The 27,103-nt window shown below is 37.0% G+C and overlaps 1 long non-coding RNA gene across 1 annotated transcript; it reads left to right on the top strand.

The window, feature by feature from the left end:
- The first annotated feature begins 2,034 nt into the window (after positions 1–2,034).
- LOC115422157 (uncharacterized) lies at positions 2,035–21,722 on the top strand. Its single transcript, XR_003935804.1, has 3 exons — positions 2,035–2,045; positions 7,099–7,105; positions 21,584–21,722. It is a non-coding gene; the product is annotated as an uncharacterized LOC115422157 (long non-coding RNA).
- The last annotated feature ends 5,381 nt before the right edge of the window (positions 21,723–27,103 follow it).

Below are 27,103 nucleotides of genomic sequence, written 5' to 3'. Positions count from 1 at the left end.
TAACAATAATAAAAAAAATGTACATATTGGAGCTTAATTTTTTTTTTCCAGTGGACCTAATCCTCTTCTGTATTTTTCATACTAAAACAAAGACAAAAGTTTGGAGTTGACATTATTTATACGTTGTTATGTTATTATTTTACTTGAGATCCTTTTGGGATGTTTGTGGAACCTGAACTAAAATGACTTTGTCGCCCCTGATGTACATGATGAGTGAATTAAAAATAGAAAAGTACCTGAATTTCACTGAAAAATGTAAATCGCATCATAACATATGGAGATAAACCACTGAGGAAATGTTAAATGTAAAGGAAAACCCATTTGAATTCCTTCCAGGTCTTTAAGGGTTAAACCAGCAGGAGTCAAAGTGGAAAAAACACCTTCCTTGTGCAGAAATCAAAGGACTCCATATAAATATAGATGATGTGAGTTCACACAAACTGTTAGATGACTGGAATTATAATGGACCTCTGGGAATTTGGCTGAAACACTGCAGAGCGCGGAACTTTTCCACACACCCCCTCCCCCACCCCCCAGCGCTGAGTCGCACACCACACACGTCATCAAACCACATCTACTTTAGTGTGCGTTCGTGGCTTTTATCGTAAACGGTGAAGCCGCAGCGTTCCGTCGGAAAACACACCGCGCAAAAAAAGCAGCTAAAAGCAGATTTGATGGGAGTGAATTAAATCCCAGTGACCTTCGATGAAAATGTGCTTTTAATAATTTAGTCCAACTGACCCTTTAATGTTATCTATCCTGTGTGGAAGCCCAGGAGAGGTGACTTCAAAGGCCTATGTGTGTGTGTGTGTGTGTGTGTGTGTGTGTGTGTGTGTGTGTGGGTGTGTGGGTGTGGGTGTGTTGTGCACATGAAAGAGTTGCTGGTTCGATTCCTCAGGGACTCGGCGCCGGCGGCCTCCTGCTGCTCGTATCAACACGTCCAACCCTCGGGGACACGTTCCTGTTCCTGTTTCTGTTCCTGTTTCTGTTCCTGTTACTGTTTCTGTTCCTGTTACTGTTTCTGTTTCTGTTACTGTTACTGTTTCTGTTCCTGTTTCTGTTCCTGTTCCTGTTCCTGTTACTGTTCCTGTTCCTGTTCCTGTTTCTGTTACTGTTCCTGTTTCTGTTCCTGTTCCTGTTTCTGTTCCTGTTTCTGTTTCTGTTCCTGTTCCTGTTCCTGTTTCTGTTACTGTTCCTGTTTCTGTTCCTGTTCCTGTTACTGTTCCTGTTTCTGTTCCTGTTCCTGTTCCTGTTTCTGTTTCTGTTCCTGTTCCTGTTACTGTTCCTGTTCCTGTTTCTGTTCCTGTTCCTGTTTCTGTTTCTGTTCCTGTTCCTGTTACTGTTCCTGTTCCTGTTTCTGTTCCTGTTACTGTTCCTGTTACTGTTCCTGTTCCTGTTCCCTTTACTGTTTCTGTTTCTGTTCCTGTTTCTGTTCCTGTTTCTGTTACTGTTCCTGTTACTGTTACTGTTCCTGTTCCTGTTTCTGTTCCTGTTCCTGTTCCTGTTTCTGTTTCTGTTTCTGTTCCTGTTCCTGTTCCTGTTACTGTTCCTGTTCCTGTTCCTGTTCCTGTTTCTGTTACTGTTCCTGTTCCTGTTCCTGTTCCTGTTCCTGTTTCTGTTCCTGTTACTGTTCCTGTTTCTGTTCCTGTTCCTGTTCCTGTTTCTGTTCCTGTTCCTGTTTCTGTTCCTGTTCCTGTTCCTGTTTCTGTTCCTGTTCCTGTTACTGTTCCTGTTTCTGTTACTGTTCCTGTTTCTGTTTCTGTTCCTGTTCCTGTTACTGTTCCTGTTTCTGTTCCTGTTTCTGTTCCTGTTCCTGTTACTGTTCCTGTTCCTGCGGCTGTGGACGGGTTGGACTGTTTTACACACGTTCATACAAACAGTTCAGTGTCAGACAGAAGACGTTTCCTTCACTGTCGGCCGCATTCACATCAGGACGGAAGTTTAATAAAAGAGGAGTTTTGATTTAAGTCACTGGCACCATGTGGACAAAAGTATGTGGACTAAACTGTGGACAACAGTATGTGGACAAAAGTATGGGGATGAAAGTATGTGGACTAAAGTATGTGGACAACAGTATGTGGACTAAACTGTGGACAACAGTATGTGGACGAAAGTATGTGGACAACAGTATGTGGACAACAGTATGTGGACAACAGTATGTGGACAAAAGTATGTGGACGAAAGTATGTGGACAACAGTATGTGGACAAAAGTATGTGGACTAAAGTATGTGGACAACAGTATGTGGACAGCAGTATGTGGACAGAAGTATTTAGACAACAGTATGTGGATGAAAGTATGTGGACTAAAGTATGTGGACAACAGTATGTGGACTAAAGTATGTGGACAACAGTATGTGGACTAGAGTATGTGGACTACAGTATGTGGATAACAGTATGTGGACAAAAGTATATGGACAACAGTATGTGGACAAAAGTATATGGACAACAGTATGTGGACTAGAGTATGTGGATAACAGTATGTGGACAACAGTATGTGGACTAAAGTATGTGGACAACAGTATGTGGACGAAAGTATGTGGACAACAGTATGTGGATGAAAGTATGTGGACTAAAGTATGTGGACAATAGTATGTGGACAGCAGTATGTGGACAAAAGTATGTGGACGAAAGTATGTGGACAAAAGTATGTGGACAACAGTATGTGGGCTAAAGTATGTGGACAACAGTATGTGGACGAAATTATGTAAAGAAAAGTATGTAGACAAAAGTATATGGACAACAGTATGTGGATAACAGTTTGTGGACAAAAGTATGTAAACAAAAGTATGTGGACAAAAGTATGTGGACAACAGTATGTGAATAACAGTATGTGGACAATAGTATGTGAACAACAGTATGTGGACAAAAGTATGTGGACAGAGATATGTGGACACGTTGGATTCAGGTGTTTCTTTTCTAACAGAGGTCTGCGATACAAAAATAGAATAGAATAGAATACAATAGAATACAATACAATAATGTACAGTACATTACAATAGAATAGAATAGAATATGTGTGGACACACCCTGAAACCCAATCATTTTTTAAAATTTAGTACAGGATAGAGGGGTAATATATAATAATAATGAATATATCTGTAAATCAACACCATATTTACATTCATCCACATGTTTATGGAATGACTTCTCGTGTCATCTTGCGATAATAAATAAACAAATCATTGCATTTGTGATTTAATGGAAAAACCGACATTAGGCACTTCTGTTTTTTTCAACATTTAGTAAATATCAGTAAAGATTTGCACAGATGTCCAATGGAAAAGCGACTACAGACAGAACCTGACAACTTCACACATTCAACTGTGGATTGACTCAGACAGAACATGACGCTGACATACAGGGACATGGGAACTATTTTTAGGCTTTTTTTATCTCCAATAACGACTGATGCTTCAGTGGTGAGTCATATATTAGATACATCATCAAATTAAACCTCATGACAATGAATTCACGTCTATGAACATTGTACAGTCAAGGCAGAAGTGGAATAAAGATGAATCTCTCCCACCTCGAACAGACAAAAGTACAAAATGAACCTTTCAATGTGAAGAAAGCAAATAAAATAAGCACAAAGTAGGGTTTGGTCCAATCTTTTTATGTCTTTTTTACACTATATAGTCTCTTCAACTTTCACTCTAAACCAAAAAACCAAACTTAAACAACTAATGCTTAGACATTTATCCTGATCGTCATTTTATCTACTTTTCACGATAACAGCTTTGGCCGAGGCGCCCGGTTTTACTCCAGAGAATTTCTATGTATGAATATGAATTATTTACAGAGAAAATGCACTTGAGGTAATGGACTGAATAATGATAATGAGGATAAAAAGATGGGCAAGGTTAAACTAATTATAGCTTGTTAAATTTCTGCAGTTTTAACTTGTCTGGGCTGTATAATAAATAGATGAGGACACACGGGTTGGGTTTGTCATTTTTACAGATAATGGGTTTGAAAATACAACTGAAAGTACCGTCTTTACAAATAAACAGCCATATATAGATAATGTATGTATAAACCGAGTATATGGAAGTATTTATAGATAATATAAATATTAACAGAGTATACAGAAGTGTTTATAGATAATGTATTTATAAACCGAGTATATGGAGGTGTTTTACATTGTCAGTCTAATCTAATCTAATCTAATCTAATCTAGTCTAGTCTAGTCTAGTCTAGCCTAGTCTAATCTAATCTGGTCTAATCTAATCTAATCTAGTCTAGTCTAGTCTATCCTAGTTTAATCTAATCTGGTCTAATCTAATCTAATCTAATCTAGTCTAGTCTAGTCTAGTCTAGTCTAGTCTATCCTAGTCTAATCTAATCTGATCTAATCTAATCTAATCTAATCTAATCTAATCTAATCTAATCTAATCTAATCTAATCTAATCCAATCTAATCCAGTCTAGTCTAGTCTAGTCTAGCCTAGTCTAATCTAATCTGGTCTAATCTAATCTAATCTAGTCTATTCTAGTCTAGTCTAGTCTATCCTAGTCTAGTCTAATCTAATCTGGTCTAATCTGGTCTAATCTAATCCAGTCTAGTCTAGTATAGTCTAGTCTAATGTAATCCAGTCTAATCTAGTCTAGTCTAATCTAATCTAATCTAATCTAGTCTAGTCTCGTCTAGTCTAACCCAGTCTAGTCTAGTGTAATCTAATCTAATCTAGTCTAGTCTAGTCTAGTCTAACCCAGTCTAATCTAATCTAATCTAATCTAATCTAATCTAATCTAATCTAATCTAATCTAATCTAATCTAATCTAATCCAGTCTAGTCTAGTCTAGTCTAGTCTAGTCTAGTCTAATCTAGTCTAGTCTAGTCTAGTCTAACCCAGTCTAGTCTAATCTAATCTAATCTAATCTAGTCTAGTCTAATTCTGCTGGAGAACATGTGTAACACTGAAAATGATTGTTCCACTTTTTCTGTCAAACAGGCGACACACAGAAACCTTTTTTTTTGGTCGGTTTTTGCAGTAGTTTGGTGTAAAACATCTAAAATCACAACCCAAGCATTATGCAAATGACAGGAGGAACTGTGAGGACTGTGAACAATGACCGATCTGGAGAAAACACACTGAAACAGGCTGTGCTTCACAGATCTGAGGAGTTTAAAAACTACTCAATTAATTTACAAAGAAAGAAAGAAAGAAAGAATGTAGTCGATGTAATAATGAAAAAACAGAAATGGATTAGAGTTAAAGAAGGACAAACATGTTCCACTGGTTTAATGAGTGGAGTTTAGCTGTGAAAATATAAATGTGAAACTGTTTAAATGGTGAATAAAACACTAGTTTAGAATGAAGTGGAGGGTTCGAACTGTGAAGTCCTTTATGTTTCTAGTCTGTTTTTGGATGGTCGGTTATTTTCATCATGAGAATGTGTTGTAAACACTGTTGTTAGTCTTGTTTTGGTGGTTTAACTGTTTCTAGGGCTGGGCTCAGGTCTATTTTTAGGGCTCCAGGGCTTTGACAGTAATTCACAGCAAGTATTTGGAGTTGGGGTTGGGGGGGGTGGGTTTAGAAATCATTAACAGTACAAGGGAAAGTTAAACTATGTCTGATTTGTGTCAATATTCTCTTATTTACCAAATTCTAAAGCTCAGAACTGAAGAACCACATGGACCAAATCAATCAATGACACCTCATTTAAAAAGTAAAAACCTCTAGTTTCAGAACATTTCCATTTTTAGAATGTGGTTAAAATACAACCTGAAACACAAACACTAGTACCATTAGCATCATGGGTCATATTTATCTGAACCCACTTTTCTTAGTCTGTGGTTCATTTCTTTGTGTATTTGGACCCTAATGGTTCATACAGTTTGAATTTGAACCCTCCAGCTGCTGCAAAACTATCTTTATATTAATTTGGGCAAAAATCCAGTGGATTTCTACACTGAAAAAACAAAAAAAAACAAAACAAAAAAAAACATGGAAAAAAATGGTAATATTCTGGCAGCTGGGGTGCCAAAATAAAAATAATGAAAAATAACCATCTCATAAAAATATGGTAATTTTCCATAATTAAAATACAGTTTTTTTGCCCTAACTTTTGCTTTGCTTTTGCTAACTTTTTGAGATTTTGCTTTTTTTTTTTTTTTTTTTTTTTACTTTTTAATGTTTAATAAAGAATATTTACAGGTATTAAAACAATCAAATTACCTACAAATATATATAAAAATAATTTTCAATGAGATTAAGTTGTCCAATCCACTGATAAAAACTGTATTTGGACAGTTTATCAGTGCTTATACATGTTATACATTCACAAAAATATATGTTATACATTCACAAAAATACATGTTATACATTCACAAAAATACATTCAACATTTTTGTTGTGAAACCTCCTGTAATTACACAAGATATTTGTCAATTAACAAACAAGTTTTATTAAACTTACAGAACAAATACTTCTTTTACGGTTAATTGTCAGTAATTTTATCTCATTTCATTTATTTATTTTACAGTAGTAAACTTTAAATTAACAATTTAATCTCATAAATAGAAAATAAATATTTGTGATATTACAATACATTTGCAAATGTATTTTAACTGTATTTTTCTGTGAAAAAAAGAAAAAAATTCTTTTAAAAAATGGAAATTTTATGGTTATTCACAGTTACATCTTTTTCATGTAATTTTACATTTGACATGTAAAATCAGTCTGTTTTTCTACTTTCAATGATATTTTCCTGTATTTTAAAAATACAGGAAAAATCTGTAAAATAAACAGTGAAGATTCTGTTAAATTACAGATTTTTTTACAGTGTAGAATCTGTTTTAATTCCTTCTTCATTTCTTACATTTATAACTAGTTAGGACATTTGCTCATATCAGGTCCAGACTTCAGACGAACGTTTCTCCAGTATTTCTCCATAATTGTTTGTCAGCAGTAGCGGTTGTAGTAAAAACTGAAAATCTGTCCAAACTTGGAGCCCATTACCTCAAATGTTCAGTTGTTGGTTGAACAGGACAGAGTAACACAGCCAATAACTTGGAGGGGGCGGGGCCTGAAGTGGCTCATGTGCATTTAAAGGGCCAGCGCTCCAAACCACCTTTCTGGTGTCATTCCTCAGAAATAGGGTTGAAGATGGACCTGTGGAGTTGAATGGATGAAGAATTCAGACCCAAGCAGAGCATTTACAGTTTATGGAGACCACAGGGAAATGTGGGAAAAGGAAGCATTCCATTTTAAAAATCAAAATATCACTTCTTTAGGTGTTTCAATTTAAACACTGAACTTCAACTTATGTACTCATGTAACCGGTGGTGTCGGACTCTGCATTGTGTTTTTTAAGGATGAGACCCACATGTACGACTTTGGAGGCAGTCTCGGTTTATTGTTTTTTCATTCCTGACAAAAGTGAAATAACACACAAAAACCTTCGGTCAGCAACCCCCGTAAAACATGCCCCTGTCCCATCGAGATCCGGAACAAAAGGGCAGAGGTAAAGGCGCGAAAACTCTAGTTATAGCGGGCAGTGTCACACTGTAAATTACTCGTTGGGGAACAGACTCACATTAAAAGTTCCACATACTAACTCAGAGGCCCATAATGTCAGGTATTAAACAAAAGAAATGAAAATACAATGAACAGATTTTGTGTAATTACAACGAACATAACACAATATCCTCTACATACCCACACTGCTGTGAAATAATGGACCCTGTTACACTCACCTGCAGGGAATCAAAGGAGTAACATGGCCTTGTTGAAGTTTTATTGCGGAAACTTTCATGTATTTTGTGGATAATAATAATAATAATAATAATAATAATAATAATAATAATAATAATAATGATCTATATTGTAAAAGCCAAGTGGCCTCTGTGTGTTTGTGTGTGTGTGTCAGGATTCAAACAAAATCCATACAGAGCTGACTACTTCAGTTTGTCGTACTTATGTAATTTTGGCCAAAGAACAGATTAGGGAAAACGGCAAATTGATAGGACCAATATTTTTTCAGATATTACCAATTTTGGAATACAATAGCCTTACAGTCATGTTGCTATGACCAGAACACTTTGGCGGTGACTGCTGGACAAATGTGGTACAGCATGCACAAATACACGACAATATAAAAACTACCACATCTACGCACTAGTAATAATAATAATAACAATAATGATATTAATAACAATCATGATGATGATATAATAATGATAGTAATAATAATAATAATAATAATAATAATAATAATAATAATAATGATGATGATAATAACAATCATGATGATATAATAATAATAATAATAATAATAATAATAATAATAATAATAATAATAATAACAATCATGATTATATAATAATAATAATAATAATAATAATAATAATAATAATAATAACAATCATGATGATGATATAATAATGATAGGAAAATTAATAATATTGATGATGATGATAATAATAACAATAATTAAACAGAAACCTTTTTCAGTTTATTGTCAAAGAATAAAAAGTACTGGTATCCACATGTAAGAGGTGGAAACAGAATATCAGATTAAAAAGGACAAATTCAGTTCAGTGATGATCAAAGTAACTGCAGTTATGTTTGTTAATGAACTAATTCATAGTAGATGAGAACATAATGGAATAATGAGTGTGTGTGTGTGTGTGTGTGTGTGTGTGCGTGTGTGCGTGTGTGTGTGCGTGTGTGTGTGTGTGTGTGTGTGTGTGTTGAGGGCGACCGGAGGACGACTTGAAACAAACAAGAAACTCACAAAGAAAAGATGGGTGGGGGCTGGGTGAAATGAGGAGGAGGAGGATGGGGGGGTTCTATTGTTGATCCCAGATTAGGGTGTGGCCCCCGAGCAGATTATACACACACACACACACACACACACACACACACACACACACATACACGCACACACACACACCAAACCCAAACACACACAGAAGTTGTGTTTCACAGGCTGATCTAAACTCGGTCTAACCTTAAAACTCCTCAGATTTTCCAGATTCACACTGTGGAGTTTGTGCTTGGAAGTGACTGAGGAAACAGATTAGTGTCTCTGTAGTACACACACACACACACACACACACACACACACACACGTAGAATAGAGCGTGAATGAAGCGTCCTTGATCGCCCCCCCCACCCCCCACCCCCTCCACCTCCATTCAATCCCCCACAGATCACACACTCTCCCTCTGCCTGTGTGTCGCTGGAGGTGATATTAATAATCCATAAAGGAGCTGGTTTGTGTGGATCGCTCCCTGTAGACACACATACGCTAACCAGCTGTCTCACCACCCGACACACAGACAGGACGCCGCCGCCACCACCGCCTCCATGTGTGTACGACTGCTTAGCTCTGCCTATACTCTCTAATGACTGTATTTAAAGTTAGAAAGTTACCATGTATAATTTATGATCTGCACTATAACTTTAAAATCCAAACTGTTTCTGTCTGTTTCAAACACAGGCCACAAACCCTTTCAGATTTCTGTGAGATTTCCATCAGAATCGTCTACCCCCTCGAGCGTATCAAACTCTTTTTTTTTTCTTTTTTTTTTTTTTAGCGTTTGGAAAAGCCTGACGTCATTGACACTGACTCATGCATCTACTGGAAACTTTACAAAGACAGGAGGGAAAAGACAGAGTTTATCTGATAAAGACACATGGTTTGAATGTTAAATGATCCATAAATGATCATTTAAAGCAGGGCTTCACAAAGTGGGGTACGCGTACCCCCAGGGGTACTTGGAAGAAGCCCAGGGGTACTTGAAGGTTTTTGGAAAAATACATGAAATAAGTCATCATGTACTGAATACAAAATAAAAAATGAGAATTAAAGCTGAAATTTAAAACACAATAAATACATTCATATAATGGTTTTATTGTTAATCATCTTGTTGAAGCTTTGGTGACATTTGAAGAACATTTATATTTTATATGATTCAAAATGAGTTTGATTTGAGTAGATAAGGAATTATTTTTTGTTAATGAAAGGTTCATATATTGTTATTAAAGATAATTATCTCATAATTACGAGAGAAAATAAGTAAACTAGAAGCACTCGGAGAGTGCAGACCTCTGCCAAGGCAGATCAGGGGGCCCCCCGCGCCCCCCACCCCCAATCACCACCAAAATTTAATTATTTGTTCCTTGTGCCAGTATCAACATTTCCTGACATTTTCATCTAAATCCATCCATAACTTTTTGATTTATCTTGCACACAGACAGACAAACCAACGCCGACAAAAACACGACCTCCTTGGTGGAGGTAAAAAAAAATTTGGCTCTGTTTTTCTAAATTAACGAGATCCTGTTTTCAGAAAAAATTCAAATTCGGCTCTGCTTTTCCAGAAAAACAGAGCCGAATTAATTTTTGTGTGTAAATGCAATATGCTTCCGTAATTTATTAATTAATGACCAATATATTTATTTTTCTTATCAATGAAAGAAGGCACTTTTCAGTTTATATTTTGCATAAAATTCACTTTAAAAAAATGTGTTACTTTTTATATATTACAGTTAAATATATGTTGTTTGTTTACAACATTTTGAAAATATAAACAGACACCTTTGGCACAGGAACAAATTTTGCCTCATTTTTTTTAAGATCAAAAATGCTGAAGTGAGAGTTGGGGGTACTTGAATTAAGAAAAAGTATCTTTCATGGGGTACTCCACTGTAAAAAGTTTGAGAACCACTGATTTAAAGTCACATGATATTTGTAATAAAGGTTCAATGTGTAATATGTAGTGGCATCTAGTGGTGAAGTTACACATTTCAGCCAAATTAATGCATCCTCACGCATACGCTTAGACTAAAAAAGTCACAAACAATGCAAAAAACACTGAACTTTTTGGGCACCAAAGTAAAAAAAAAAAAAAAAAAAAAAAAAAAAAAAAAAAAAATATATATATATATATATATATATATATATATATATATATATATATATATAAAATATATTTTTATTTTATACTTTTTCCAATCTCTAACAGAGTTGTTTTTACAGTTTGAAACTGAACGGTCAGTGTGTAGTTCTGCAGTTTTACCAGTTTTGTGCATTTACTGTATGTGGTTTTGGGAGAGATTAACCCTTAAGGCGCTGGAGTTTTGTTAAAAAATATTCAATTTTGATATCATCATTACAAAAAGCTGTATCTTGGAAGTGTTTAGAGATAAAGTCACACTGTAAATGAGAAAAATATTGAGTATGATGCGAAGCTTATGATGGGAGTAATTTGCATATTATGATGTCACAAGGTGGCGGCCATATTGGATTCTGTAACTTTTAGGGATAACTGAAATTTGAACATATTTACATGGAACTTTTTTTTGTGTTTGTTTTTTTTGTCCGCATATCCTTAAAATAAAGGAACTTAAACCTTAGTAGAAAGTAAAATGCAGTAAGTTTTAGTATCTTTTTATCCAAGCAGCAGAATAGACAAATCTGTCCTTATCTATTGAACCTAAAAATAAATACATTTTACTTAGTTACTTATTAAACCAGGAAATACAAAGACACACACCTGCAGTGACTGACATTTCAGATGAGTGATCTAGAAGCACAAACATCTGGATTAAATTGTTAAATGTATTAAATTAAACTTGTAGGAAGGAGCATTTTGATTCACTAACAGCACATTATATAACAGACACCACAAATATAGTCTTTTTTTTTTTTTTTTACCAGCCTTTATTTCAGCTCCAGATTGAATTTGTTTGTATCATCCTCAGCTCCTGTTATTAGACAATATTATTAATGAGCTGTCTTATAAATACCTCCTGTTGTTTATTAGAGGAAATACAGTATTTTGGTCTGTTTTGCTGGTCAGTGTTTCTGTGTCACAGTCCAGCTGTTGTTTGAACACGATGAACGCTGTCGTCTTTAATAATGTAATTAAGAATGATGTTCAACTGAGCAACTGCAGAGAAAAGGCAATGCATGTAGTTTATCATAGAGTAAATATATGAGTGAATATATGAGTGAATATGTGAGTGAATATATGTACGTTCAGTCCCTGATGCCCTGCGGTTGTTTTAAGCTCTAACAAGCTCATTTGTCTATGAGCAGTACATCATTTACCAGTGGGAATTATCTAACATTAGAATAACATCAGCGACATCCAGTTCAGTCGATTTCAGTCTGTACTGAAATGTTTCCATAATTAATGCAAATAATAATAATCTACATATTCATTCACATGGTGTCACAGATTTTTTTTCTTTTTTCCACAGATTTTCTTTCATCACATAGATATTTAATCAGGATATTTAAAAAAAATTGTTAAGGAATCACACAAATAAGCAGAATCAATTAAAAAATTAGCATTAACCCATAGTTGAGTGTCTGGACCCTCCACTCTTCCATCAAAAATGACCAGTGTTAAAATCAATGTGTTTTTTTTTGTCATTTTCTCATGTTTAAAATAATCATTTCTATTATATTTTGGTCCATAAAAGAATGATTTCATGTTGGAAATATCTTTTTTAAACATTTTTAACAATTTATAATTTTTTTTTTTTTATTTTGAAAATTTGAAAAGCAAAGTATATGTAGTAGTATAATATATAGTATATAACAGCAATAGAATAATGTCAACATCCATTTAATCCATTTAGTTTTGCTGTTGAATGAATCAAAGGTTCAAATGAAATTCCGCTGAGAATAAATGAGTCATTTTGACCCACCTGTAGATGCTTGGTGTAGTAAAACAAAATGTACAATTACATAAAATCTATAGAAGATAAGTTAAAAATGTAAAGGTCATTATGTCAATAACATATTTTTTGAGGAATACCTGAAATCTGAAATAATAATGACTTTTCATTACAAAGATAATGAAAGAAAACAACCTCAACGGGTCATTTTTGATCAGCTTGTGCATCTAAGGCACAGGTGTCAAACATGTGGCCTGGGGGCCAAAATTGGCCCGCCAAAGGGTCCAATCTGGCCCCTCAGGTGAATCTGTGAAATGCAAATATTATAATGAAGATATTACCAATCAAGGATGTGAAAATCATTTTAGGTCAATTCAATCTGAAGTGGGTCAGACCAGTAAAATATGATCATAACCTGTAAATAATGAAAAATGCAAATTTTTCTCTTTGTTTTAGTGTAAAAAAAAAAAAGTAAAATTACACCAAAATGTTTATATTTAGAGACTATCCTTTTACAAAAAATGTAAATAACCTGAACAAATATAAGCAATCTGAAATGTCTTAAGAGACATATGCAGAATTTTACAAACATTCTGCCTGTTACCAAATATTTTGTGTATTTGTCGATCCACTGTGATCTGTAAGTTGTAATGCACATGTATAAATGATAAACTCAGGTGTAATATTGTTAAAATTACACTTTTTTTTCTCCAGAATTTTCAGGTTGTTCATATTTGTTCATGTTATGTTCAAGTACAGTTCATAGATGTAAAGATTTTCATTACGGAATTTTACTTTTTTCACTCAAAAACATAGAGAAAACTTTGGAGTTGATATTATTTATAAGTTCTTAACCTATTATTTATATTATTTTACTGGTCCGGCCCAGTTTAGATCATGTTAGGCTGAATGTGGAACTGAACTAAAATGAGTGTGACACCTCTGATCTAAGGGTTAAAGCAGCGTTTTTCAACCTTGGGGTCGGGACTCCACATGGGGTCGCCTGGGATTCAAATGGGGTCGCCTAGTAATTGATAAAAAAAAACCAAATATACTTATAAAAACATTTTTTAATGATTCAATATATATTTCATTGTAATTAAAACACCACACATATTTCCTAATAAAAATCCAGTTCAAATAAAATGCAGGATATAATATCTGAGAGGGCATACAGTGTCTAGACTGACCCAATCATGTGACCATATTTGTTACTACGCTTCAACCACAGAAAACAGGACCGAACAGAGTATGTGTTTGTATATAATACATTATATAGCCTAAATGTTGTCTAGAATTAATGTTTATTTGAAACATAGTATAGCAAACTATTACATGATCAAAAAAAAATTTAATTTTAGCAAAAAAAAAAAAAAAAGTCTCCGTTTTGAATGTCTGGGATCGCCAGAAATTTGTGACATTAAAATTGGGTCACGAGTAAAAAAAAAGGTTGGAACCACTGGGTTAAAGGGTCTATATGTTGTATTTCTACTTTAAATATTTAAAAAATTACCTGAAATTATCATTAGTGTTTAGAATCAAAAGCTGTGAAGTTGAACGTTCAGAGGCTCCATAGTGAACATGGGTCATTTTGACCCACTCGACCCTATTGACACTGGAGGGTGTGGGTTCAGACTCCACACAGACACAGAAAACATGAACACTCTGAAGTTAAACTCAGACTAAAGACAAAGCCAAGTCTGTGGGAGATGTCAGGTCTAAGTTTCAACCTTCATGGAACTAAACATTCATGGAGCTTCATGGAGTAACGCTGTCATTCTGTCCCATTACACTGACAGACGGGGGGGGGGGGGGGGGGGGGGTGAGAGATAGAAAGAAAGAGAGAGAGGGGTGCGTTGTTTGCCCAGACAGACTTGGACAGAAGTTGCACTCGCATGAACTCTGAGAAAATTTAAGTCATTTGCTGGACGTACAGATGACAAACTGCAACAGAAGTATCAGTGTCATCACACTAGTGTCAATCCAACACCGATACTCACCCTGGTGTTGATACTATCGATATTTAGGTCAATACGCCCAGCCCTAATGTGTACTCATGTCCCAGTGGAATAAGGTAAGAAATAAGATTCAAAAATCTAAAAACAGACACATCAAAACACATACATGAGTAAAAACATTAAAAAAAAAAAAATCATTTAAAAGACAACTTTCAACTATTTTAGTTTTATTGACACAAATTCCAACACAATAGTTTCATATATTCATAAAAACAGAGTCATCTGTCCCTAAAATAAATTAAACTTTGATTTTTAACCCTTGGTGTTCTCAGTTCTTCTACAGTTTTTTTTCTTTTTTTTTTTTTAGCTGAAGTCAAATCCTTTCCAACTCGTAAACATGTGTGTTTTCACTTCTGGGCACTGACTTCATATGGAACAGTCACGACCCACAATGCACTGCAAGAACCTGTCTGTGCCATTGATCTGAACACAGTAAGGATTTTCCTCGAATTTCATCACTAGAACCACTTCTTTGTACTCGGAGGTTTTTCGAATTCGACCCTAGGACGTCTGGTTAAAGTCTGCGAACTGGACCGGACACTAGAGACACTGGATGTACACCCCCACCCCCACCCCCACCCCCACCCTCCCATCTTCCACCTATTGAACCTACTGTACATTCAACATCATGCTTTAGTTCAGGGCCCACATCCAACCCAGTGTGATCTGAAGTGGTTACCAGTAAAATAACAGAATAATCACTTAAGTAACCCATTTTTACCTCCGCCAAGGAGGTTATGTTTTTGCCAGGGTTTGTTTGTCTGTCCGTTAGTGTGCAACGTAACTCAAAAAGTTATGGACAGATTTTGATGAAATTTTCAGGGTTTGTTGGAAATGGGATAAGGAAGAAATGATTAACTTTTGGTGGTGATCGGGGTGGGGGGGCCACGGGGGGGGGGGCACTGATCAGCCTTGGCGGAGGTCTGCGCTCTCCGAGTGCTTCTAGTTCACTTTGTTTTAGTGTGAAAAAGTAAAATTACATCATAACAAGAAAAGCACTCGGAGAGCTATTTACTTACAATTTTTTTTATATAATTATATTTAATTATTTTTAAGTATAATTATATATAATTATACTTATATAATATTTTTTTTAGTGTGTGTGTAGTAATTGTCCATGGAGACACGGTGGTGCAGTGGATAACACTGGTGCCTCACAGACAGAAGGTCCTGGGTTCGATTCCAGCACCAGTCGATGGGGGTGGGTCCTTTCTGTGTGGAGTTTGCATGTTCTCCATGTCTGCATGGGTTCTCCCCAGGTACTCTGACTCCTCCCACCATCCAAACACATGCACTGATAGGTTAATTGGTTAATCTAAATCGCCCATAGGTGTGAATGTGACAGTGATTGTTTGTCTCTATATGTTCAGCCCTGCGATGAACTGGTCACATGTCCAGGGTGTACCCCGCCTTCACCCCTATGTAGCTGGGATAGGCTCCAAGTGACCCCCGTGACCCTAGTGAGGATAAAGCGGGCTCAGAAAATGAATGAATGATTGAACAAGAGATGCACTCGGAGAGCGCAGACCTCCACCAAAGAAGATCAGTGCTTTTTCTTTTCATTACTTGTAGATATGATATATTTTTAAATAGGGATGCACCGATACCACTTTTTTCCAGACCGAGTACGAGTACTTACATGTGAGTACTTGCCGATACCGAGTACCGATACTAGAACTTAATAATCCCATTCCAGTTCTTAGTTCCTTTTGTAAATGTGCTTTATTGTCGTTGTCATTAGTCTGACTGGAACAAAGTGCTGCTACTGACATTTAATGTGTTGAATGAGCGTTTCTCAATTAATCCACCAGGGGGCGCCGCTCTGAATTAACCCTTTCATGCACAAATTATGAGAACCTTAATCAAAAATTTTTCCTGAGTTTTTATTCCTCTTTAGGCATGAAAAAAACAATGTGACTGAAAATTTTCTTCTGAAAAATAAATAAAAATAAATAAATAAAATAAAAATAATTGAAAAAATAAATAAAAAATACATTAAAAAAATAATGAAAAAAAAAAAATCTTATGAACCTATTTTTCATGAAGTTGCAAAAATGTCCACTCAGCTGGACACGACACGTTTCATTTTTGACGCACAGAAACATGAATGTACTGATAAATTGTGTGAAAACTATGGGGAGGGCTTGTGATTCTGGGGGTTTATGATCAGGAGAGATCTACATAATGTTACTAATTCTTGTCAGAAAAGATATGTAGTGTCTTAAAACTTTAATAAAGATATGTGTAAAAACAAAACAAAAAACAAAAAAAAAAACAATGAAAAGAACAACAAAATACATGAATATACAAGCGAACAGCTGTAGAATAGTTGTCCACTGTAGCGACCACTATGCATGAAAGGGTTAACCATACTGGACAAATACCACGAAGAAGAGGAAAGTTTTATGAGAAGAAGAAAGTCAGTCATAACAAACATGGAGATGACAGAGGGAACACTAATGTGATACTAATGCTGCAGCGTCTTCACTGGTAAGGTTTAAAACTTTAGCTTCAGCAGGAAGAGAAAAGACAAATGAGTGATAAGTTTGGTGTTCACTTCCGGTGGCGACGGTCCGCACCGCTCTGTACCCCTCTCCGTCTGGGTACACATCCGCCAGCACCTGGAAAACGAATGGAATATACACAGATGACGGACAGAACACTGCGTCTGTATGTGTCTGTGTCTGTAACGTTACTGTCAGTCAGCGTTTCCTTTATCACCATCATTTATTTGGTTAAATCTCCACACTCTTCACACTCCACACACATTATTCCTCTGCCGTGTACCTGCTGCACTGAACTGGGAATGTCACATGGATGTAAGTGGTATCGGTGCATTGGTATCGGATTACTTTTACGAGTATGAATACGAGTACACACACTGAGTATCGGAATCGGTGCATCCCTATTTTTAAATTTTGGACCAGAAATTAGAAGAGTGTTCACTTAGAAAGAAAAAGTGTAGAGTAGTTTCAGAGGAAGAATCCATATTTGTGTTGGTGCCAGAACAGGTCGTGGTTGGATTAGTTCGTCCTCAGACAGAACCTGCAGTCTTTAAACGTGTCGTCTGTTGGTCTGACGTTCAAATCTCAGCCTCTGTGAGTCGCGTCCAGTTTTAAGGTCGTCGTTCCTCGTGTTCGCGTACTCCGACGGTCCGGGTTATCGTCGTCTAGTTAGACTTAGGTGTGCCCCTCTGATGGTCCAGATGGTTACCATGGTGATGTTAAAGTCAGGCCTGTTCCTCTGATAGTCTTGGTTTCCATGGTGACGAGGAGTGTAGCTGACGGCTAGAAGAGAGGGACCTCACAATGATGGTAATACATGTCGGTGTGTGTGTGTTTATAATTGGCTGTGTGATGAAAAATTCTGTTTGAAGTTAAAGAACGCCTGAAGAACCCGAACGCACCACAGTGAGTCTGAAACAGTCAGCAGAAACGCACCGTGGAACAGTGAACCTGAACCAGAACCAGAACCTGCACCTGAGTCTGAGGAGCAGGAATGGAACAAACAGCACATGAACCTGAACGCATCACAGTGACTCTGACACAGTCGACTGAAACAAACAGCACACGAACCTGAACGCATCACAGTGACTCTGACACAGTCGACTGAAACAAACAGCACACGAACCTGAACGCATCACAGTGAGTCTGAAACAGTCGACTGAAACAAACAGCACACGAACCTGAACACACCACAGTGAGTCTGAAACAGTCGACTGAAACAAACAGCACACGAACCTGAACACACCACAGTGAGTCTGAAACAGTCGACTGAAACAAACAGCACACGAACCTGAACGCACCACAGTGAGTCTGAAACAGTCAGCAGAAGCACACCGTGGAACAGGGAACCAGAACCTGAACCTGAACCAGAACCTGAAGCTGCACCTGAGTCTGAGTCTGAGGAGCAGGAATAAAACAAACAACACATGAACCTGAACGCATCACAGTAAGTCTGAAACAGTCAACTGAAACAAACAGCACACGAACCTGAACGCACCACAGTGAGTCTGAAACAGTCAGCAGAAACACACCGTGGAACAGTGAACCTGAACCAGAACCTGAGTCTGAGGAGCAGGAATGAAACAAACAAGACATGAACCTGAACGCATCACAGTGACTCTGAAACAGCAGAAACACACCAGGCTGAAACAAACAGCTTATGTACCTGAATGCATCACAGTGACTCTGAAACAGTCAACTGAAACAAACAGCACATGAACCTGAACGCATCACAGTGACTCTGAAACAGCAGAAACACACTCAGGAACACTTAAACCAGAACCAGAACCATAAACACAACCTGCACCTGAATTATCCTGAGGAACAGGAACCAGACCAGGATGAAAACACAGAAGAACCTGAATGCACCACAGTGAGTGAAGCAGTCAGCAGAAACGGAACACTGAACACTGAAGCAGAACCAGAACCTGAACCAGTCTGAAACATCAAGGATGTCAAACATGTGGCCCGTGGGCCCAAATCGGCCCCACTAAAGAGTCCAATCCAGCCTGTGGGATGAATTTGCAAAGTGGAAGAATTACACAGAAGGCAATAACAGTCCCTTATTTAAAAAAATAATAATTTTTTTTAAAAGAAATTTTCAGATTGTTCAGGTTATTCAGATTTTTTGGTGAAAGGATAGTTTGTAAATATAAACTATTTCATTTTTTCACTAAAACAAAGAAAGATTTGGAGTCGTCCTTATTTTTAATTTATCATGCATATTATTTTACTGGTCCGGTCCATTTCAGATCAAACTGGTCTGAATGTGACACTTCAGATTTAGATCATGTATTCAAAGCAGCTCACAGTAGAAAGACTCCACAGGGAAAAATTATAATAAAAAACTGTCAGTCCAAGTATTTTCAGTCAGTTATAGTACAAGTATGAAGGGTCCAGCTGTTCATCGTGCGGTAAAATGGTTCTGCTGTTATATCTGACATATCTGGTGCTGTTTCCTGCTGCGTTCATGTGTATTTCCAACTCCTTCAAACAGGCATCCACACTAATCCGTCATATTCTATAAGATGATGATAATATATTTCCCACCCAGCGGTACACGGACCCCAGGGGCTGCTTCTGCCGATGCCTGAAGGTACTTCCGAACGAGACTCGATAAAAAATGTAAAATGATCTGCAACGTGCATCTGTTACGAAGGAAACACAACCAAATAGGATTACAATCTGCTGTCAGGCGCGTCTTTAGTAAATGTACAAGCTGTTGTGAGTCAGATGGAGCAGAGGAACAGCATGTTTCAGTAGAAGGAATGTAGAACCAGTCACAAAATGGAAATGTACGTTCATGTGCATGTAGATGCATGATTAAGGCATTTAGGTATTTAACCGTCCGGTGTTCCGCCCACAGAGGCCCCTCCTAGTGTCGACGTAGTGTCAAAATATTTTTCATACAGTTTGTTTTTAACTTTTTTGTATTTTATTTTATTTCATCATCTTGAGCCATAAACAAAAATACCAAATACTCAATAATTTTTTCATTTCATTTCATGAATATTTGAGTATTTGGTATTTTTGTTTATGGTAATAACTGTCATGCCCTTTAAATGCCATGTTTGTAATGTAAACAATCTGTGTATCATTCTTTCATTCGTTTTTCAATTTAAAACCAAAAATCAAAAACGAGTCGTTTTTTTGTTTTCAATTTTCAAAATTCAGCTCTGTTTTTCTGAATTAACGAGATAATTTTCTCGTTAATTCAGAAAAACAGAGCCAAATTAATTTTTTTGTGTGAATGCAATACACTTCTGTACGTATCAAACAGCCGCTTAATTATAGCAAAATGTTCCTCCAGTCTGGCCAAGATTCCGTTTGTTTATTTTTTCCCTAGTAACGACTACTTCCGGGTCAGACAACTTAACTATATTGAAAATAGAAAAATCGGATGAAACGGTCGTTATCTGTTTTTTCCATTTTTCATTTGAGCACATAATCAGGAAATGGAAAAATGAACCGTTATCCTTTTTTCATTCTGGTTTTGAAAATGAAAAACAAAAAAAGAAGTCGTTTTTTTGTTTTTTGATTTTTAGTTTTAAATTGAAAAACAAATAAACAAATGATATGCTGCTGGGATGGGCTCCAGCGACCCCCGTGACCCTAGTGAGGATAAAGCAGGTTCAGAAAATGAATGAATGAATGAATGGATGAACACTTGACTGTAAAAAGCAGCTGAATCAGCAGGTTATTAATAACAGGACAACAGACACTGTCCATTTGTCATGAATGTATGATGACAGTTCTGCTTTTCAGATCATATGACTGTTCTTAGTCACATAACAGCCTGAACATCCATGCAATCACTATATTTTACAGAGAGTGTTGCATTATGGGTAGATTAGCATTCCCCTGAGTTTATTCAAGAGTGTCTACAGTGATTCTTTAGCTTCTGTCTGCACCAAAATGTTCTGTTTCAGTCCATGTTAACCTGCAGAATTTGTCTAATGCATTGTTTTGTTGACGAAATAATGATTAATGAAATAAAAACTTAAACAGTGAAGAATGACGGAAACTCTGCGAACTGCTGACTAAGGCTACGTTCACACAGCAGGTCTTAATGCACAATTCGGATTTTTTGGTGAAATCCAATTTTTTTGTGTGCTCGTTCATATTACACATTAAATGCGACTTCTATCAGTTTTGAATCCGAACTGAATGTGACCCTGAAGTGACCCACATGCGCAAAAGAGGTCCTGATGGAATACATGACCACACACACACTGTGTTCACGGAAGGAAATGTATTTTTCCCGCCGCTCCTCCTCCTGGGACGCAGAATTGTAACATTTGTCGCATTTCAGTGACGTAAAGGTCGGATAAATGTGACCTGGCTGTTCAGACTGAAGTCGTATTGCAAAATATCAGATATGTATCGGATTTAGGACCAATATGAAAGTGTCCTGGGTCAGATTAGTGCTGTTCAAACTGTCTTTAACAGATCGGATACAGGTCACATATGGGCAAAAAAATCGGATTTGGGCCACATCTACCTGCAGCCTGAACGTAGCCTTAAAGTCTGATTTATGCTGATGATTTACAGAAAAGTGATGGTTAAAAACACAATGTTAACGTGTAAAAACATATTTGGTTCATTTTGAAACTCCATTCTGACATGAGGCTACTGTTACACTGCAGTGTCATAGATATAAGAGGAGGACGAGTGCTTCCTTCACTAGTTTTAAGGTTAAATTTACTACTAGTATAAAAACAACAATTCCTATTGTTTTTTTTTTTTCCAACTATATTTATTGAACATTTTCAATGAACATGACAGACATATCAATTCGTAACAGTCAATGCACAATCAAGAATGACATATCTGACTGTCAACACCCATCCCTTCCCACCCACCCAACCCACAGGCCAATCAATAAATAAATAAATAAATAAATAAATAAATAAATAAGGAAAAACATAAAAGAAAATCAAAAACAGAAACCATAAATAATGATAAAGGAACTCAAATCGTAAAAGTAAAAAGGTAGTATAGTACACAGAAATAAGAGAAGAAAGGAAAAGACTACATATAATTTCTAACACGTCCTATTGTTGAGACATTTTTTTCACTACTGCTGTAAAAAAATTCAATAAAAAATAACTGAAAAAAAAAAAGGTTAAATCTACCTGTTGTGCTAGTATTGCAGTTGTATGAATGAAAAATGATGCAAAAATATGGACTTTTCAGTCCAAAAACTACACAAAACCCATCACACAGAACCTCTAGGAGCTGTTAAATTCATTTACATTTTATACGAGTTGAGAAAAATTATGATTCAGGTCATAATCCTGGTTCCTCCTCATCATACAGTCTGTTGCCCAGATCGTCCCGTTCTATTTGACATAATTACCAGATCTGAAAGGGGTCTGTAAAGGGGTAGTGGATCTGACCTGAGGCCCTGTGGGGGTTGAACCACTGCTCTAGAAGATCACAGTGTTTGTAGAGTCTCTGAAGTCACTTTCACATGTTCAGAAAAAAAAGGCCGGGTTTCAGCTTTGTGATGATGCATTTGAGAGGATTTGAAAGAGTTTATTTAGCTTTCACAGTCTATGGGCTGGAACGTTTCAGCCACTACCCCTTGCAGCTCCTTTTCAAGGGGTAGGGGTGAAAATGAGAACTGGGATTGGGCCTACATGTAGTATTTCAAATTTTAAATAGGAAAAAAAGAGCTAAAATTGTCAATCTAATGTTTAGAATAAAGAGCTGGGAAGTTCTGCCAAAGATGCCAGTATGTTGTTTTGTACGGATATGAAGTGAGTTAATTTACAGTGATGGGCCGGGGCATTTATGTGACCACTAGAGGGAGTAGTGAGTTACTCTGTCGGTCTAGCATGGTGAAGAAAACTAAAGGCTGGTTTATGCTTGCCGCACGAACGTGACGTGCGGAAAATAGATGCGGGGAGTCGGCACGAGAGTACACCTGATGCTTTTATACTCCGGGCAGCTCTGCACAGCTTCTGTTCCCAAACTGCAGGGGGCAGTGTGCCACAAACGTACGTCTATCACAGTAAAAAAACTACAGAAGAAGAAAATTATCAATAAACTTACCACCTCCGGAGGGAAATTTGTGTCTGTTTCCCTGTGTTTAATAAAATTCCAGATCCAGCTCAACTCTCTCAGAATCCGTGGGACGTTTGGCCCCTCCCCCCTGGGTCTCCACTTCTCCCTGTGGTGGTCTTTTTTGCCTTCACACATCTGTCCTGAATGTTTTTCCAGGTTTTTTTTGCCCATTCCTCCTCTTTGCCGACTGTCGCTGCAGTTTCCCTCCATGAATTGTTCACCACTCGGCTGTGGTGGTGGTCCCGGTGTGACCAATCATACAAGTGTCTGCACTAGTGATGTGACGTTCACGAACGAATCGAATCTTTTGAACGGCTCTTTGAAAAGAACGATGGGAACCGAGTCTTTGTAAAGAGACATTCATTTTTTATTTTTTTTTTTTAAGGAGGGAGTGTCCGATTGCCTGTCAATTTAGCGTCACTGAGGAGGCACTGGGCAGGAGGAGAATGTTCCAGCAGAAAAAACAGAGTGCTTGCACACTGCGAATGTCTCATGGCAAGAAGTTAGCAAAAAAACAACAGTTTGAAGCGTGAGGTGATCATACTGGAGGAGGAGGAGCTGGAAGAGTGGTCGAAACCAGAGAAAAGTTTAAGAGTGAGTGAGTGAGTGAGCAGCTGTGAGTAATGAGCCAAAGAAAAAGGAGGAGTATTTGGATGCACTTTTCAGGACGAAAAGATGGGCATGAAATTTGCTATATTTGCAAAAAAATATCTATCTTTCAAGTGAAAGTGAACAGTGATTAATAATCACTGTTGTATTTTGTGCAATTTTTTCCATATGTTTACACACATTTATTGTTCTTGTTTTGAGGAGAATAAAATGTTATTTCATAAGAAAATGTTTTATTTTCTTCTTCATTTTTAGGCTACAGACTAGTCCACATAATGAACTGTAATGTTTTTGGTCCAGTTCCATCATTTGTCTAATGTCACCTCTCATGTCATGTGTTTAGCCCACACATTTGAACTAACTATTCTTTTTTACGGTAAGATAATATTTACTGCTGCGCCAATTAAACACCTTTAAATGTAATGTCAATCATCACATGTAGCCTATTTAGTCATGAAAACACTGGTGTTTCAAAATAATGCAAAAAACCTAAAAGAGCCAGTCTTTAGAACGGCTCTTTTCAGTGAACGGCTCCTGATTGAACGACTCCCTTCAAAGAGACAAAAGTCCCATCACTAGTCTGTACTTCTGCACTTCTACCACCAGGAGCTCCTGAATGTCGGCCATGTTGTCCGCGCGTCTCTTACAAATTTTCTGAGGTGAGTTTCCGCTTGAGATGAGCCGCGTGAAGGGGCGTGGCTGTGAAAATGACGTCAATTGACCGCGTGAAGCTGCGCGGAGCTCACTGACATGGTAGCATAAAACAGCCTTAAGACAGAGGCCGAGCTGAGGATGAGAACCAGCAGGGTGCGATTTGTCAAAAAAAAAACGGGTAGGGGCTAGCAGGGTGCAGTCCATAACTAACATAACTACTAACGGTGGCATGAAAGTGAAACTTTACATACTTTAAACATCCAACTCCAGGTTCTATTTCTCTATTATTCAGTGGATCTTACACAAATATTTCACAGCTTCTAACCTGTATCCACTGGAGCCCCTCCACTGTTCTATGGGCCCCCCACAAATGCTGGGTCCCATGAATTTGTCATGCTCCCCCCCCCCTTCTTTACAGAGCCCCAGTGCATGGGGATGTTCGCAAATTCTGAGACTGCGCCAGTTCGGTTCAGGTGAACGTTAGTGTCAGTAATGTAGGATATACTGTAGTTGGAAGAAAACGGTCACAACCTGCTGTTATTTACATTGGTTGGTTGTTGTCCCCCCGAAGATGAAATTCATTTAGCAGAAGTAGGGATGTAAAAACCAGAGGGGGGGTTTGATCCCACACCCCCAACAAGTCACACCCTGAGAACCAGTAAGAAACAACATTTAGAGTCAAAGAAAAGAAGTGATGAAAATAGAAGCTGTGGAAAATGGAAGTGGGTTCTTCTCTGAAACTGGTCCTAAAAACAGGACAGAGGGCCTAAAAATTCAAACCAGATGTAGACGAATGTTATGAAGCAAGTTTAGAAGCACCTTGGGTCTATTTTAAAAATAAATGCTTACTGAAACAAAAGAGGAAATATTTTTCAGATAAAACACATTTTTACATTATTTTTATACAAAAATCCGCATGTAACACAGTCAAAAGGACACAAACATTACATGCTATTTTTTTTTGAATATCTCTTTATTCTCTCCCAGGTACATTTTGGGAATTGAAGTAAATATGTAAGGTAGAGTGTTTCATAAAAATGACCGCTATTGCAAAATTACTCATGATTTATGTGTTTAAATGTTCAGGTTCTGCATGTAACGCAAGTGGACACGATGGGTTACACGCAAAACCTGGAATGAGACTGAGATTGATGAAAAACCCACATGTGGATTAGAAAAACCACTAGGATCGACACATTTAACACAGTGTCTTTATTTAGAGTCTACAGAAGACCATTTACACACATTTTGACACCTAGGTAACTTTTACTGTCCATATTTGGGTCCTATTTTTGGCCTCAATATTTTATTAAAAATTCATTAATTATGGGATGGCTCAGAGCAAGAGCATAATTTTTTTGTATTTATCTGAGGTCCTCATTAGATCCATCCTGGGGGCAAATACGTCTACATTTACCTTTTATTATTGGGTCTAAAAAGATGGAAAAGTGCCAGATACTAAAATGAACCCAGTTTCATAGAAGCACCCACATCCTCGACTAAAATACAAGTTCTTTCCACTTCTGGTGAACAGTAACTGAGTCTGTGAGGAAAAAACAGCTGTGAATGAGTGTGTAAATACTGAAACCAGACAGAGGACGCAGACGGAGCATGAGTTAACGGGTTATTAATCAGCTGACGGTGACGGTGTGTGTTTTCCTGCAGCCTCAGACAGAAATACACTTCCTCCAACAAACAGGCAACTTCCTGTTTTTCTTTACTTTCTCTGCCCTCCAGCACCTTTAGGATCTCCTCACATGACGTCCAACATGATGGTGCACAAAGAAGAACGGATGTGGAATGTTATTTCTGGTTGATCAGGAGTGTTTAAATGCAGCCGTGGCTCATTACTTAAGCAGGTTTTCAATGTACACGTTTACTTTTCTGTTAAATATAACAAACATCTACTCGTAGGAGGCTTTGGAACGAGCTCAGAAACGTAAAACTGTTGTTGTACGTCAGGGGTGTTCAACTTGTTTTAGTTCAGGTTCCACATTCAGTCCACTATGATCTCAACTGGGACCAGACCAGTCAAATAATAATAATGAAGAAATAAAATTATGTTAGGAAAATGTTTGCATCTACAAACTACCCTTAAAAATGTGAATAACATGAAAGTTCTTAAGAAAAATAAGTGCAATTTTAACAATATTATGGCTCAACTTATCATTTATACATCTGTATTACAGATCGGATCTACAAAGACACGAAACATTTAGTAACAGACAGAATAAGATAAGATACAATACTCGTAAGATTAGATAAGACACTCATAAGACAAGATACTCATAAGATAAGTTAAGATACTTGTGAGATAAGATAAGATATTCGTACGATAAGATAAGATAAGATAAGATAAGATAAGATAAGACAGACTTTACTGATCCCACCATGTCTCAGCTGACGGCAGCAAATACAAAAATAAAGTGCAGGAAAGACAGAAAACAGTAAATATACACTAGTGAAACATAAAATTTAAAGAGAAAAAATAAATATTTATATGAATTTAGATGTAAATATTACATACATATTTATAATGTATTTGCATATGTGTAAATCTGTCCCAAGGACTAGACTGGACCCTCTGGTGGCCTGTTTTGGCCCTGTT

Source organism: Sphaeramia orbicularis, chromosome 7, assembly GCF_902148855.1.
Source record: "Sphaeramia orbicularis chromosome 7, fSphaOr1.1, whole genome shotgun sequence".
NCBI lineage: Eukaryota > Metazoa > Chordata > Actinopteri > Kurtiformes > Apogonidae > Sphaeramia > Sphaeramia orbicularis.
This window is presented reverse-complemented; position numbering and strand designations above follow the sequence as displayed.